This window comes from Rhinatrema bivittatum, chromosome 2 (genome assembly GCF_901001135.1).
Source record: "Rhinatrema bivittatum chromosome 2, aRhiBiv1.1, whole genome shotgun sequence".
In the NCBI taxonomy this organism is placed as follows: Eukaryota; Metazoa; Chordata; class Amphibia; order Gymnophiona; family Rhinatrematidae; genus Rhinatrema; species Rhinatrema bivittatum.
This window is the reverse complement of record NC_042616.1, coordinates 377,034,443-377,049,873: the sequence shown is the minus strand read 5'-3', so window position 1 is coordinate 377,049,873 and position 15,431 is coordinate 377,034,443. Positions and strand designations below refer to the sequence as shown.

The 15,431-nt window shown below is 43.2% G+C and overlaps 1 protein-coding gene across 1 annotated transcript in view; it reads left to right on the top strand.

The window, feature by feature from the left end:
• CTNNAL1 (catenin alpha like 1) overlaps nucleotides 1-15,431 on the top strand; it is an 852,902-nt gene that overhangs the window by 614,997 nt on the left and 222,474 nt on the right.

Below are 15,431 nucleotides of genomic sequence, written 5' to 3'. Positions count from 1 at the left end.
AAAGAGTTCTAAACTTCAAAATCACAGAACATATAGAAAGGCATGGTTTAATGGAACAAAGTCAGCATAGTTTTACCCAAGGCAAGTCTTGCCTCACAAATCTGCTTACACTTTTTGAAGGAGTTAATAAACATGTAGATAAAGGTGAACCCGTAGATGTAGTGTACTTGGATTTTCAGAAGGCGTTTGACAAAGTTCCTCATGAGAGGCTTCTAGGAAAAAGTCATGGGATAGGTGGCGATGTCCTTTCGAGGATTACAAACTGGCTAAAAGACTGGAAACAGAGAGTAGGATTAAATGGACAGTTTTCTCAGTGGAAGGGTGTGGGCAATGGAGTGCCTCAGGAATCTGTATTGGGACCCTTACTTTTCAATATATTTATAAATGATCTGGAAAGAAATACGACATGTGAGATAATCAAATTTGCAGATGATCCAAAATTGTTCAGAGTAGTTAAATCACAAGCAGATTGTGATAAATTGCAGGAAGACCTTGTGAGACTGGAAAATTGGGCATCAAAATGGCAGATGAAATTTAATGTGGATAAGTGCAAGGTGATACATATAGGGAAAAATAACCCATGCTATAATTACACAATGTTAAGTTCCATATTAGGTGCTACATCCCAAGAAAGAGATCTAGGCGTCATAGTGGATAATACATTGAAATCGTCTGTTCAGTGTGTTACGGCAGTCAAAAAAACAAACAGAATGTTGGGAATTATTAGGAAGGGAATGGTGAATAAAACGGAAAATGTCATAATGCCTCTGTATCGCTCCATGGTGAGACCGCATCTTGAATACTGTGTACAATTCTGGTCGCCGAATCTCAAAAAAGATATAATTGCGATGGAGAAGGTACAGAGAAGGGCTACCAAAATGATAAGAGGAATGGAACAGCTCCCCTATGAGGAAAGACTAAAGAGGTTAGGACTTTTCAGCTTGGAGAAGAGACGGCTGAGGGGGGATATGATAGAGGTGTTTAAAATCATGAGAGGTCTAGAACGGTAGATGTGAATCGGTTATTTACTCTTTCGGATAATAGAAAGACTAGGGGGCACTCCATGAAGTTAGCATGTGGCACATTTAAAACTAATCGGAGAAAGTTCTTTTTCACTCAACGCACAATTAAACTCTGGAATTTGTTGCCAGAGGATGTGGTTAGTGCAGTTAGTATAGCTGTGTTTAAAAAAAGATTGGATATTAATGCTATTGATTGAGTTGACTTAGAAAATAGCCACTGCTATTATTAGCAATGGTAACATGGAATAGACTTAGTTTTTGGGTACTTGCCAGGTTCTTATGGCCTGGATTGGCCACTGTTGGAAAACAGGGATGCTGGGCTTGATGGACCCTTGGTCTGACCCAGTATGGCATGTTCTTATATTCTTATGTTGATAAAGAATTATTGAAAAAAAAAAATGTAAATTCTGCACGTGAGACATGTCCTGATCAGATACTTTGAACTAGGCCACAGGATATATTCCACTAAAAATATTAATATTCTGTATCAGATAATAAAATAGTTTCAAACCTTTGGTGTGTCTGGTTTGATTTTCTAACTCAGGGAGTCATTTATCAAATTGCGTTAGGGCCTTATCGCGGGCGATAATGCCATAATCTGTGTGATAAACACTGCATCACAAAACGTGTATGCAAATTTAATATTAGTATTTGAGTGGGAGGAGTTTGCATGGAGTAATTGGAAATGGGGGTTGGTTAACGTGGCATGCGAAAGATTAATGCACAGCAATGCAGGTTTTAACGCCGGAAATAACTGCACCTTTTTTCTGTGTTTTGCCTGCGTTAGCTGTACGTTACCAGCCAAAATGGCTTTTATCTCAAATGCTGGTTTGGGAGGGGAAAGGAGGAAGAGGGAGAGAGAGAGAGAAGCGCGTATGTGGAGGGGGTCATTGTGAACTCAAGGAGAGGATTGGGGGGTGGGGTAGGTTTTGGGGGGCAGTTTTACCTGCACAGTCATAGGTACGAACAGCACAGTTACCATCAGTGAAGATTTTATGTGATTTGGAGTGCTTGAAAGGTAAAAGTAGAGTAGATTTGTACAGTGTTCTCTTTTCCTAGCTTGATTGCAGTACCCCTATCCCACCCCCCAAATCTCACCCCGAGTTATTAGTGTCCCCTCTTACAGTGGTATAAATAGTTAACTTAGATGGGACCCTTTATAGGGGTGCTCTCTCTCTCTATGTGGTACCAGGAGAATTATCCTAACCACACCCTCTTTTTTATTGCGGGCACTATCTTTCTTATTTTCTGCTAGTCTCTGTTCATCATTTTTGCTTTCTGTCTCTGATGTCCTTTTCTTTGTTTTACTTCTCTCTCTTTTGTCTTTCCTTCCAAGTGGATATTTTATTTCTGCTCTCTTCTCCCGCTTCTCTCCTTTCTTCTCTTCCTTTTGACTTCTGTTTCTGCATGCCTTTCCGCATTCCTCCTCCTTTCTATGCTCACTCATATGCTCTCTCCCTTCCTCATAGATTATCTTAATGGATTCCCTACGTCCCCCCCCCAAAAAAAAAATGTCCAGGGTCCTCTCTCACCCCATTCTCCCTCCCTCTCTTCCTCTCCATCCACTCAATAGCCAGCCCCCTTTCCCTTCCCCCTCTCTCTTTCTCCATCCTCATTCCTTTCTCCTTCACCTTCTACACTATGTAGGGTACTTTCTCCTTTTTCCTGGCTCCCACCCCTCCATCCCTAGGCCACTCTCACTTTCTCTTCCCTCCCATCATGGTCCCCTTTCCCTCCCCTTTCCCTCCTATTTACCCCTCCTCCTCATGGCTTCTCTCCCTGTTAATCATCCCTCTCTCCCCTCTCCCTCCTATTTCTCTCCCCCATAATGATCCCTTTCTCTCTCTGTCAGTTGCTTTCCCTCCCCAAGGCCCTTTCCCAACTTCTATTCAGCTCTCCCCTCTTTATCTATCTTTTTATCTGGCTTTTTAAGATGTTTTTTTCAAAGAATAAAAAACCTGTGTGAAGATTGATTCCAGGTTCATCAGCGAGAGTGGCAACAACAGCAGCAAAGAAAAATCAGTGCAAGGCCTGAAGCCAGTGTTCACGTTCTTAAAATCCTGCAGCAATCCCCTAGCATGGGTTTCCTTGGTTACAGGAAGTCCATGCAGTAGGAAGAGCAGGTCTGGCGTAGAATGTCCAGGCATCACAACCATTTTTCTTACAGTGGAGGACTGTCTGCTACTGTAGCTTCTCTTTTAGTTCAGGTGGACTGCTGGATCCAAAGTGAGTGGACCCCTGCCTTTCTCCCTTCCCCCAGGTCAGCAGCAGGAGCAGAGGGTGCTTTGCATAACCTCCGGCCTTCTGTTGCCAGATGGGGGTTAAAGTAAGTTACTCAGCTCTGTACAGTTGCTGATTCCACCAGTCCTCTCTGCTGAATGAGACTATGGCCCCTCTGAGCCGCTACCCTGAGTAAATGCACAGCTTGCTCTGGCCATATCTTTCACCTCTCATTTAGCATAAACATGCCAAGTAGAGCTGTGGCTTCTATTGGTCCTCAAACTCATTAAATTTAGGTCACTCGTGTATTGCATGCTAATGTAGTCAAGTAGAATATTAAGTCTGAACGAATAAAATATTCTGATGTGCAGAGATGGCATCAGCCATAAGTTTTAGAAATGATAAGTCAGAGGGGTGGGGGGAGGCAGTGTGAGGAGACCTACCACTGAGCTACCTGAGTGAGGAAGGAGGTCCGCAGGTTCCCTATTGCTCATTTCCAGCTGAATGATACAGGTGCTTCCCTCCCTTGATTGGGGCTTGTGATGTCATCAAGAGGCGCCCTTCTTTAGCCTACAGAGGAACTGGCATGGCAGGTGGGGGAAGTGTGAGAAGACTTACCGTTGGGCTGTTTGAGTGAGGAAGGAGGTCTGGAGGTTCCCTATTGCTCATTTCCAGCTGAGCGATGCTGGTACTTCCCTCCCTTTTGTCACAGACTGCCTTGGACTGAGGCATGATTGATACTACATGTGGAATGAGCTACGTCCTCACCGACAACAGGCAGATTTGCTGCAAGCTGGTACTGAGGGAGCTTCACAAATAGTCTCTTTCCTCTTAGGTTGAGTCCTTGGGTTCTGAGGCCAACAGGGCTTAGGTGAAAGTCCACAGCTGAATGGGCAGTCCAGGAGTGAAGGCTGGTAGCAGTCAGAAAAGTCAAAATCTGGGCCAAGGTCAAGATAGGTGAACAACAACCAGGTAGGGATGGCATCCAAGCAGAGGTCAGGCAGGTGGCGCTCCAGGAAGAAGCAGAATCCAGGCAGTGGTCAAACATGAGAAATCAGTCCAAGGAGGCAAGTAGGACAGAGGAGAGGAACAAGGGGAAGGCAAGGATTAGTAGGAAGGAGGGAAAGGCAAGAGCAGGGCAGAGACAGGAACAAGGCAGGAGTGTGAAGCAGGAATGAGGTACTGGAACAAGGCAGGGATGAGCAGTTAAAGGGACAATGCAAAGAACGATCAGGGTACTGGAACAAAGCAGGAATGAGCAGCAACTAACACCAATGAAGCACTGGAGGTCTTGCTGCTGAGGCATCAACTGATTGTAAGAGCAGGACTTAAATACAAAGATTGCATGAGCACCAATAGAAGTTTTCCTGCCATAGGGCCTTTAAGAAGGTGCATGATGTGCATTCTCCTAAAGAAAGCTTCCATGATGTCTAGCCATGTCGGCAGTATCCTGGGCCTGGGCCTACTGCAGGTAAGTGACGCCAGCCACAGGATAAGCACTGAAGTCGGCACAATATTACAGTACTCCTCTTCTAAACCCCATCCCCAAGCCTTGTGGCTTGGACTTATGGGGGAAAAGGCTATAGAATTTCCTGGTTAGCTGGGGGAGCATGGATGTTCCTGGCAAGCTCCCATGTGATTTCCTCTGGACCATATCCCTTCCAGGAAATTAGATAGTGGAGTTTTCCTTGTATCTTTTTGGAATCCAAGATTTCCTGTATTTCATATTCTTTGTCTGGGTCAGCTGGTACAAAGTTGGGCATGGGGATCTGCTGTCATTTCCATGTGTGGACCAGAGGCTTCAGAAGGAGTTTTGTGTGTGTGTAGAGTTAGGGGGTAACTGGAGTGACAGGGCCCATTTGGCAGAGGATGGAGAAGGACCCATTGAACCACTGAGGGCATTTCAAGCTGAACTTCTGGGTGCTCAACCAGATGTTGTCTCCTGCTTAGAACTGGGATGCAGGACGATGCTTCTTGTCTGCTTCTCTTTTATATCGCTCTGTAGCCTGATGAAGGATGTAACAAGTTCTTCCCCAGAGCTCCTTGAAGTTGTGTTTTTTCTGCCACAGGGCAAGAAGCAGTCAGATGTTTTGGACCAGGGGTTCTAGGATGTTGCCCATAGACAATGGAGAAAGGTGATGGTCCAGCTGCCTCTCCTATGTGTAGTAGTTGTGGCAAAACTTTGTCCAAGGTAGCAAGGAAGCCCAATCATCCTGTCTGTCATTGACATAGGCCCTTAGGACTGAGGATGGTAAGTAAAGGAGAAATCAAGGATAACGTTGAACTTCTAGAATTTGGATGTGAATTGAGTCCCTCTATCATAGACTGTGCTGAGGGATGCAGTGTAGGCAGAATACATGTTGGAAGTAGTGTAGCGCCAGATTGAGAACAGTAGGTAGGCTTGGTAGATGCACAAAATTTGCCATCTTTGTAAAACAGTCCATGGTGACCCAGATTACCATACTCCCCTTGGAGAGTGGAAGATCCTTAAAAAATCCATGGATAAATGGGTCCACATTCTCTACAGGACTGTAATGGTTGCAGGAGGCCCCAAGGAGGTATATGAGAATGTTTATTGATGGCACAGGTTGGACAGGATTATACATACTGCCGGTCATCCCTAGAGTGTTGTGGCCACCAGTAATGCCGGGAGAGGAACTCCAGTGTTTTGCATATACCCGGATGTCTAGCTAGCCGGGAGTCATGACCCCAATGGAGGACGTTATCCTGGAGGCATTTGGGTACCATAGTTTTTCTGGGCGGTACAGTGAGGGCTCCAGTTGTACCAAGGCAAATGAGCCCTGCATAGTTTGGACTGCAAGCAAGCCTTAGCCTTCTGTCTGGAGCCAACAGAAACCCATAGACAGTCCACTCAACTTTTTGTTTCTTTTGATAGGAATAGGTTGGGCATTGACATTGCCAAACAGACACTATCAAATTGGCTAGCAGATTGCATTTTCTTCTGTTATGCCCAGGGGGAATTGCATCTTGGAGGTCATGTCAAGGCTTATTCTGTCCGAGCCACGGCAGCATCAGTGGTCCACTTGCAAGCAGTTGCCATGGAGGAGATCTATAAGGCTGTGATGTGGAGTGTTCCCCACACATTCACATCACATTAATCTGATAGGGATGGCTGACGCAACAGTAGATTTGTACAGTCTGTCCTCCGGAACCTGTTTCAGGTTTAGAACCAAACTCTCCCACCCAAGGGCCCATTGTTTGGGTTTAGGCTGTCTCCCCCTCTGTTACCAACAACACCTTTGGTTATTGTCCTGTTGGCACCTGGTTTGGGTGTCTTTTGATCCCCTTTTATGGTGGGGAGCAGCTTGTAGCTAGAGATTCATCCATGTGTGAGGATTACCATCCTGCTTGTCCTCTGAGAAATCAGTTGTTACCTGTAACAGGTGTTCTTCAAGGTCAGCAGGATGTTAGTCCTCATGAAACCAGCCCACCACCCCTTGGAGTTGGGTTTCTCCTATTTTTTTATTTATATCTAATTCTGTGTTATAAGACTGAAGAAGGACCCTGTGTAGACACATGGTATAGGGGAGTGGTTCTCAACCTTTTTCCCATCATGACACACCTGACAGGCCACGCTCACATGTGTGACACACTGCTCATTACAATTCACGGCGGAAATAAAAAGTAAAGGTCCGGTAATTATTTTTATTGTTTAAAATGATACAAGGAAAAGATATGTATTCTGTCTGAACAGAAATTACATAAATAGTAAACTTCCCATACCAAAACAGCACCAATTTCCAACACTTAACAGTAACCACCTTACTTAAGAAAAGGCAACACTGAAAATATTACACCAGGCCTTAAGACACCAATACACCTCCTATTAGGAAAACGAACCAAGCCAGGCTGCTATAGAGCCCTACACAGAAACTACATGCCAGCAGAAAACCTCACCTAATCACATGTGCTGACCCTCACCTAACAAAGAATAAAGAGACTAAAATGCATAACTAGAAGCATGCAGACAAAAACTGAATTGGAAACTGCAACAAGCCAGAGTCTCTCTGTATGCAGTGTAATAAAGGAAAAAAGAAACATCACCCATCCTTATAAAACAAATCAAGAAATATAAAATCAGTAGCAGTAAAACCATACTAACAAAAAGAACAGATTATTTCGAAACACTGATGAATGGAATATCCAATAATTAAAAACTCATAAAAAATTTCTAGATACCAATAAAATATTTCAAAATAGCAGACACAAAGACCCAGTATTGAAAAATAAGGATACAAAAATGGTTTTGCTCTGCATACCTGGGAACATTTGATATCCAGGTCTCTTGAGATTGTTTTGAATTAGCAGGAGGAGGGGTGGTTTGCTTGGAACTTTCTCCTCTCTCTCACACTGGCTCTCAATTACACACCTATACACACATGCTCTCAATCACTCACATATACACATGCTTTTTCTCTCACTTATATAGGCTCTTAATTACACATTTACACACATGCTGTCTATCTTTTCACGCTTACACACACAGACTTTCAATCACACACATACATGCTGTCTTTTCCTCTCACACACAGACTTTCATTCATATGCTTACAAACATGTCCTCTCTTTCTCTCATTTACACACAGGCTCTAAATCACATACTCACGTGCTTCCTCACCTAAACCAGCTCTCAATCACACACAGACACACATGGTCTCTCTTTCTCTCATAAGAAAGAACATAAGAAAATGCCATACTGGGTCAGACCAAGGGTCCATCAAGCCCAGCATCCTGCTTCCAACAGTGGCCAATCCAGGCCACAAGAACCTGGCAAGTACCCAAAAACTAAGTCTATTCCATGTTACCATTGCTAATGGCAGTGGCTATTCTCTAGGTGAACTTAATAGCAAGTAATGGACTTCTCCTTCAAGAACTTATCCAATCCTTTTTTTTTTTTTTTAATTCTTTATTTCTCGTTTTCAAAACAAACAATAAAGTATAGTTTACATAGAAATACATGTATTGGGTTACATTTATATTTAGGAAACATCTGTACTGCTTACAGTATTGAATAATCAAAATCTATAATGAAACCAAAATAAACCCCAATATCATTTAGTATCAAACATAATTGAGAGTGATTTGCACTTAAACCGATAATCAAAGGGGAGTTAAAAAAGGAAAAAAAACCAATTCAGGGCCAACATATTACCTGCTATTTTCCATTCAATTTGAACTCGAGATAGGGGAAGAGGATGGGATTTTCCTTTGCTCTATAAATTCTTTTAGTTGTTCCGGTACAAAAAAAATGAATATATCATTCTGTTTTTTCACTATACATTTACATGGAAATCTTAATGTAAAGGCATAGCCTAATTCAATTGCCTCTTGGCGTAAGGCCAAGAAGGCTTTCCTTCTCAATTGTGTAGGATATGCCAAATCGGGGAATATCTTTATCAATTTATCCATATAGTTAACAGGATACTTTTGAAAGTATGTCTTCATTATTAGATTTATCTCTTTAAGTGATGAAAAATTTACCAACAGTGTACCCCAATCAATGATCTGAGCACTGGACTCCAGAAAATTGGTGAGGTCTCCTTGGAATGGTAAATCAGATCTATTATTCACATTTCTATTTCTAGGGAGGAAATAACAGTTTACTATATTTATGGTTTCCCCAGAACCAATGCCAAGTTTATCCAATAGAAACTTTTTTAGAGTGGCTAAGGGTAATTCCCCTATGACTCTTGGAAAATTTAAAAAATGTAAATTATATTTCTTGGCACTGTTTTCTAGAGATTCCAACCTTCTAGTAACTGATTCTCTATCCCTAACTACAGCTACCTGGAATTCTATATTTTTCTTTTGAATATTTTCTAAACTCTTTGTCCTGTCAACTACATCCTTAATTTGTCTCTGAATTTGTAACATTTCCTTCTGATTCCCACTCATTAGCATATCAACCTTTTTATCTAAAGCCTTTATATTTAGGGACATTCCCTCCATCTTTTCCCACAAAACTTCGAGTGTTACCACCGCTGGACGGGTGGGTAACTCTGGATTATAACCCGGTATAGATGGTTCCATGTTCCTTTCTAAAGGGATTACTGACTCCAAGTCTCTTCCTCCACCACTTGGAGTTGCTCCGTTGGTAATAATAGAAGCTTGCTCTTTGGTGACCTCTGCTATAGCTCCCTCAGAGCTTATTCCCACCAGTCTTTCAGCAGGAGGTATGCCGGTGTTTGGGCTTAGTGAAGCCTCGTCTGGGGGCACATTCAGCCCTCCCAGGCTGAGTGGCACATCAGAGTCCTTGCCATTCACCTCATTTTAAGCAGGAGAGAGTAAAAACCTGCTGATTTCCTGTTGGATTGGAGATGGTATGGGAAGTGAGGGAAAACTCTCACTTTCCCTTTACGTTTTGGAGGCATTCTCAAAACGATTACCAAGAGGAATTTCAGCAGAGACTCTTATTATGTGGCCTAAGGATTTAGGTGCATAGATGGTCGTTCAGAGAACCGGCAACATATTCTATAAAAGAAAAATTATCAAAGTACCTTTAGCAAGTACCAAACCTGCAGATGTAAATCCAGGCGTAGGTCCGGGCGTTTCCGGGCGAAGCCGGGCAAAGCCGTTGCTCAGCGCACCCCTTTAGCGCGCGCAGCTTCAGCAGCGCGCCGGCTCTGCAGCGCGCCGCTGACGTCCTGATTTTAAAGTGCCACTTCCGGGCTCGGCCTCTGGGTCCGCCCCTCCGCGTCTCCGCATTGGCAGGGAGCTGGAGTACTGCAGACAGGTAGGAATTCCTGCCCCCGTTCTCACAGCTCGCAGGAGATGGTCGCGTCTTTGCTCTGCACTCTCACAGTTTGTTCCAGGACACCCCGCTTTAAAGTGCCACTTCCAGGCTCCGCCTCTGGGTCCGCCCCTCCGCGTCTCCGCATCGGCAGGGAGCTGGAGTACTGCAGACAGGTAGGAATTCCTGCCCCCGTTCTCACAGCTCGCAGGAGATGGTCGCGTCTTTGCTCTGCACTCTCCATCCAATCCTTTTTTAAACACAGCTATACTAACTGCACTAACCACATCCTCTGGCAACAAATTCCAGAGTTTAATTGTGCGTTGAGTAAAAAAGAACTTTCTCCAATTAGTTTTAAATGTGCCCCATGCTAACTTCATGGAGTGCCCCCTAGTCTTTCTACTATCCGAAAGAGTAAATAACCGATTCACATCTACCCGTTCTTGACCTCTCATGAGGTCTAGAACGGGTAGATGTTCCCCCCTCAGTCGTCTCTTCTCCCCCCTCAGTCGTCTCTTATCCAAGCTGAAAAGTCCTAACCTCTTTAGTCTTTCCTCATAGGGGAGTTGTTCCATTCCCCTTATCATTTTGGTAGCCCTTCTCTGTACCTTCTCCATCACAATTTCACTTTCATACAGGCTCTCAATCACACACTCACATGCTTCCTCACCTAAACCAGCTCTCAACCACACACAGACACACATGGCCTCTCTTTTTCTCACTTTCACACAGGCTCTCAATCACATACGGACATGCTCTCTCACCTAAACCAGCTCTCAATCACACACAGACACACATGCTCTCTCTCTTACTTATACACACAGGCTCTTAATCATACATACACATGATCTCTCTCACACACAAAGGATCTTAATCATACACACATACTCTTTCACACAAACAGGTTTTCAATCACAAACTTACACATACAGGTTCCCAATCATAAACTTACATTAATGCTCTTTCTCTCTCATAGGCAGGCTCTCAATCATTCACATACATACTATCTCACACACACACACACACACACACACACACAGGATCTCAAACACACATGCTTGCTCATTCATTCTCTCTCCCTCCCTCCCATCCTCCCCGGAACTAGCGGCAGCAGCAGCCTCCTCCCATCCCTGACCTTCATTTTCAGCCCTCGCGCGGAGAAAGGAGCCCCATGGGCCATGGGGGTTGACGTTCTTCTTCATTTTCCTCTGAGCCACACTGCTCATTCCTCCGGCCGTGTCTCTTCTGTTCTTCGGGCCGCTGCTGACCACACTTGCATGGTCTCTTCTTCCCGCGCACACACCCGCTGCTCACCACTTCCTCTTCCGGGCCGCGGGGGGAGGGGGGGGTGGGAAGAAGAGAACATGCCGGTGCCACTGACGCCACCTGATCTGCAGCGTTCCGTCCGGGCTGACAGCATTTTAAGCCCGGGCGGAGGAGGACCGGGGAGCAACTGGGTCAGCGGGGGACCGGGAAGTGTGGCGACACACCTGCGTGTTCTTGGTGACACACCGGTTGAGAACCACTGGTTTAGGGCATGCTGGGCATGCCCAGTATGGCAAGTCAAAGTTCTAGAAAGTTTGACATAGGTTTTCCATGTGATGATGTCACCCATGTGTGAGGACTAACATCCTGCTGTCCTTGGAGAACACCTCTAACAAGTAAGAAACTCTGCTGTATTACTCTTACTGATGTGCAGAGGATTATAGTGAAAATGGACAAGAATTTGACCCATACCACTTCCCAATTTTTTACATATATAGTGAACTCTAAGTCTACGTTAGAAGACCATGTGGTTCAATTGTCTATTTTAGAGTCTACAGTATTCACTCTGACCTCTCAGATGTTGTCATTACAAGCTTCAAGTGCCTCATTTACAGTATTAAAGACAGTTTAAAGTCATAATCAGAAAGATTGAAGAATACTTAGAGAAGGAAGAACTTGTGTTTTTTTAATGTCCTGGTTTCTAGATTAATGACACCTCTAGAATTATTTAAGAAGTATATTAGAGAGATTTCTATATCTGATAGTAAAATAATTCCATTATTGAATATTTATTATTTTCCTGGATTTAAAAAAACTGTGTGTGAGATCTGGAAAGGAATACGAATACGAAGAGTGAGGTAATAAAATTTGCAGATGATACAAAATTATTCAGAGTAATTAAATCACAAGCAGATTGTGATAAATTGCAGGAGGACCTTGTGAGACTGGGAAATTGGGCATCCAAATGGCAGATGAAATTTAATGTGGATAAGTGCAAGGTTATGCATATAGGGAAAAATAACCCATGCTATAGTTACACAATTTTAGGTTCCATATTAGGAGCTACCACCCAGGAAAGAGATCTAGGCGTCACGGTGGATAATACATTGAAATCGTTGGCTTAGTGTGCTGCGGCAGTCAAAAAAGCAAACAGAATGTTAGGAATTATTAAGAAAGGAATGGTGAATAAAACAGAAAATGTCATAATGCCTCTGTATCGCTCCATGGTGAGACCGCACCTTGAATACTGTGTACAATTCTGGTCGCTGCATCTCAAAAAAGATATAGTTGTGATGGAGAAGGTACAGAGAAGGGCGACTAAAATGATAAAGGGGATGGAACAGTTCCCCTGTGAGGAAAGATTAAAGAGGTTAGGATTTTTCAGCTTGAAGAAGAGACGGCTGAAAGGGGATTTGATAGAAGTGTTTAAAATCACGAGAGGTCTAGAACAGGTAAATGTGAATCGTTTATTTACTCTTTTGGATAATAGAAGGATTAGGGGCACTCAATGAAGTTAGCATGTAGCACATTTAAAACTAATCTGAGAACGTTCTTTTTCACTCAACGCACAAATAACTCTGTAAATTTGTTGCCAGGGGATGTGGTTAGTGCAGTTAGTATAGCTGGGTTTAAAAAAGGTTAGGATAAGTTATTGGTGGAGAAGTCCATTACCTGCTATTAATCAAGTTGACTTAGAAAATAACCACTGCCATTGCTAGCATCAGTAGCAGGGGATAGACAGTTTTTGGGTACTTAGGTACTTATAGCCTGGATTGGCCACTGTAGGAAACAGGATGCTGGGCTTGATGGACCCTTGGTCTGACCCAGCATGGCATGTTCTTATGAGGGAGTGGTAGACCCCTTGCTTCCGTTAAGCCCTATTTTCTTTCTTGGAAGTTTTAGTTGACGATATACCTACTAGGGCTACATTATTAGTATCGTTCTCTGCTGAAAGTAATAATGATTCAATTTTTCAGGAATACTTTAAGAACAAGAAATTTTTGTTTTCTTTTCAAAAAATTCAATTTTTTCATGATATCTCATGAGTTTCTCAACGTCGGAGGAAATCTTTCCTCAAATTGAGGCAAAAGGTAGTGGCTTTGGGGCCGCTTTCTATCTCAAATTTCCTTGTAAGTACTTAATTAGCTAGCAAAATAATAAGCTTGTTTTTTCTGACACTTCACGTTTGGAAACATTCTTACTTGATAAGGTGGGTTAATTGAGGAAGGTTTGAGGGTTTTGTTTTTACAAACTGAGTGGATTAAGGCCCTTGTATTGGATTAATCTCCTTATTGTATAATATTATTTTCTTAGTTTGCCCCTGCTGATTAGGGGACCTTTTCCTGACATGACTTTAATATTACTTTAAACTGTTTGGATTGCTTTATTTGTCAATTTCAGAAAGTCTTGTATGTCATTGATAATTGTATTAATGATATGAACCTTAATAAAAAGTAAATAAAAAAAGAAATGCCAAGGCAGGATATGCTGTCACCTTGGAGTAGGGAAAGAGAATTACAATTAAAAATGTTCTTGACAAATGAGGATTGACTAGCTAGGCAGTAGTACTACAGAAAGGAATCTGTGGGTAATAGTAAACTACAGAATATGAATTAGCAACATAGTACTATCGTTTTCTACTTCTGCATTAGTTTATTTCTTTATATATTAATAAGAGTATCACATGTAGGTGAAGTGAAGTAATTCTCCTGTTCCACTCAGCCTTGGTTAAGGCCTATGTTGGAGTACTCCATGCAGTTTTAAGCCTCTCACTTTAAGAAGTATATAGGAACAGTGGAGAAAGTCGAGAGGAGAGGAACAAAAATACTAGTCATGCCCTGTGAATCTCAATCAGTCACTCTCTGTCATTCGTTCTTTCCTCTTGTGTGCTTGTCACGGTATGCTGCCTTATTCACAGATTTGTAGGAACAAGTTCACTCTTGTGTTTTTATTAATTTTTTTATAGCACTCAACAGATACCAGATCTGGCCAGAGCAGTTCATAAATCTAAAATATAACAAAGTAAATTACAATACATTTAAAAACAATACATAGCAATAAAAAAAAAAAAATCACCCCCCGCCCCCCCGGTGAGGGAGTATACAAGTCTCCCAGACCACTTTAAAACCCCAGCTAGCACCATCTCTCCCCATCCACCTGAAGGCGCAGAGGCGCAAAAGATTCTGGGTCCCGGGAGGTTCCCTGCCTAACACTGGGGCCAATGTAATAAGACCCACGGCAAAACAGGCACTAGTTATGAGTACAGGTTTTAATCACCGCACATAGCTGAAGATGCTGCTTCCATGAAATGTAAAAAACATAAATTTGCACACAGAAATCCATGCACATAGGGAAAAATGCGCGTATCTAAGCACGCTAAGGGCCTATGTAATAAGCGGCCACATCTGTGCTCAAAACCCATGCTGATAATCCACGCATAAAAGCGAGTGAGCGAACGGGTCTCCCTATTAAGTAAAGTATGACCCTGGAAAGTGTTTTTAATATTTCAAATAACTGTGCTGCAGAAAACATGGCACATATTTTCATTGATGCTAATTCACACTGGCATAGCAGCAAGATAGGTACTCAGTTGGGCACCATTCTGGATGCTCAGGTGCCGACATAGGCACTCAACCAGAAGCAAATATGGATGCTCTGGCGCCCAGAAAGGCACCTAGCAAATGTTGCTGCTTAAGTGCTGAGCTAGGCGCTTAGTTGGTCATGAATCTATACGATCGGATACCCATAAAGACACCTAGCTAATCTTGCAGCTTAGACGCTGAGCTAGGCACTCTTCTGGCTGTGTATCTGGCGCTCAGGCTCTGAGCTAGGCACTCAGCTGGTCGTAAATCTGGCCGCTCGGACGTTGAGAATAGTGCCTCAGCTAACCTAAGCTGGCCATTCCGACACCCAGAATAGCGCCTAGCTAAGGTGGTCACTCGGATAACGAGATAGGTAGTTTTCAGGACGCTCGGACGCTGACACATGCCCCCGTGTCGGCACTGACACTTAACTCATGCCCTGACTGCGGCATTAAAAAACCCGTATTAGCATAAGTGTGGCTCCCTGCATTGCCTGTGATTAGCTAACTGCTTCCTTTTCATGTCGTTAGCGTGCATTTGCGCAGGAAAATCTGTGGGTCTGTAATTGCGTTCGTACATGCTTTTTTCCCA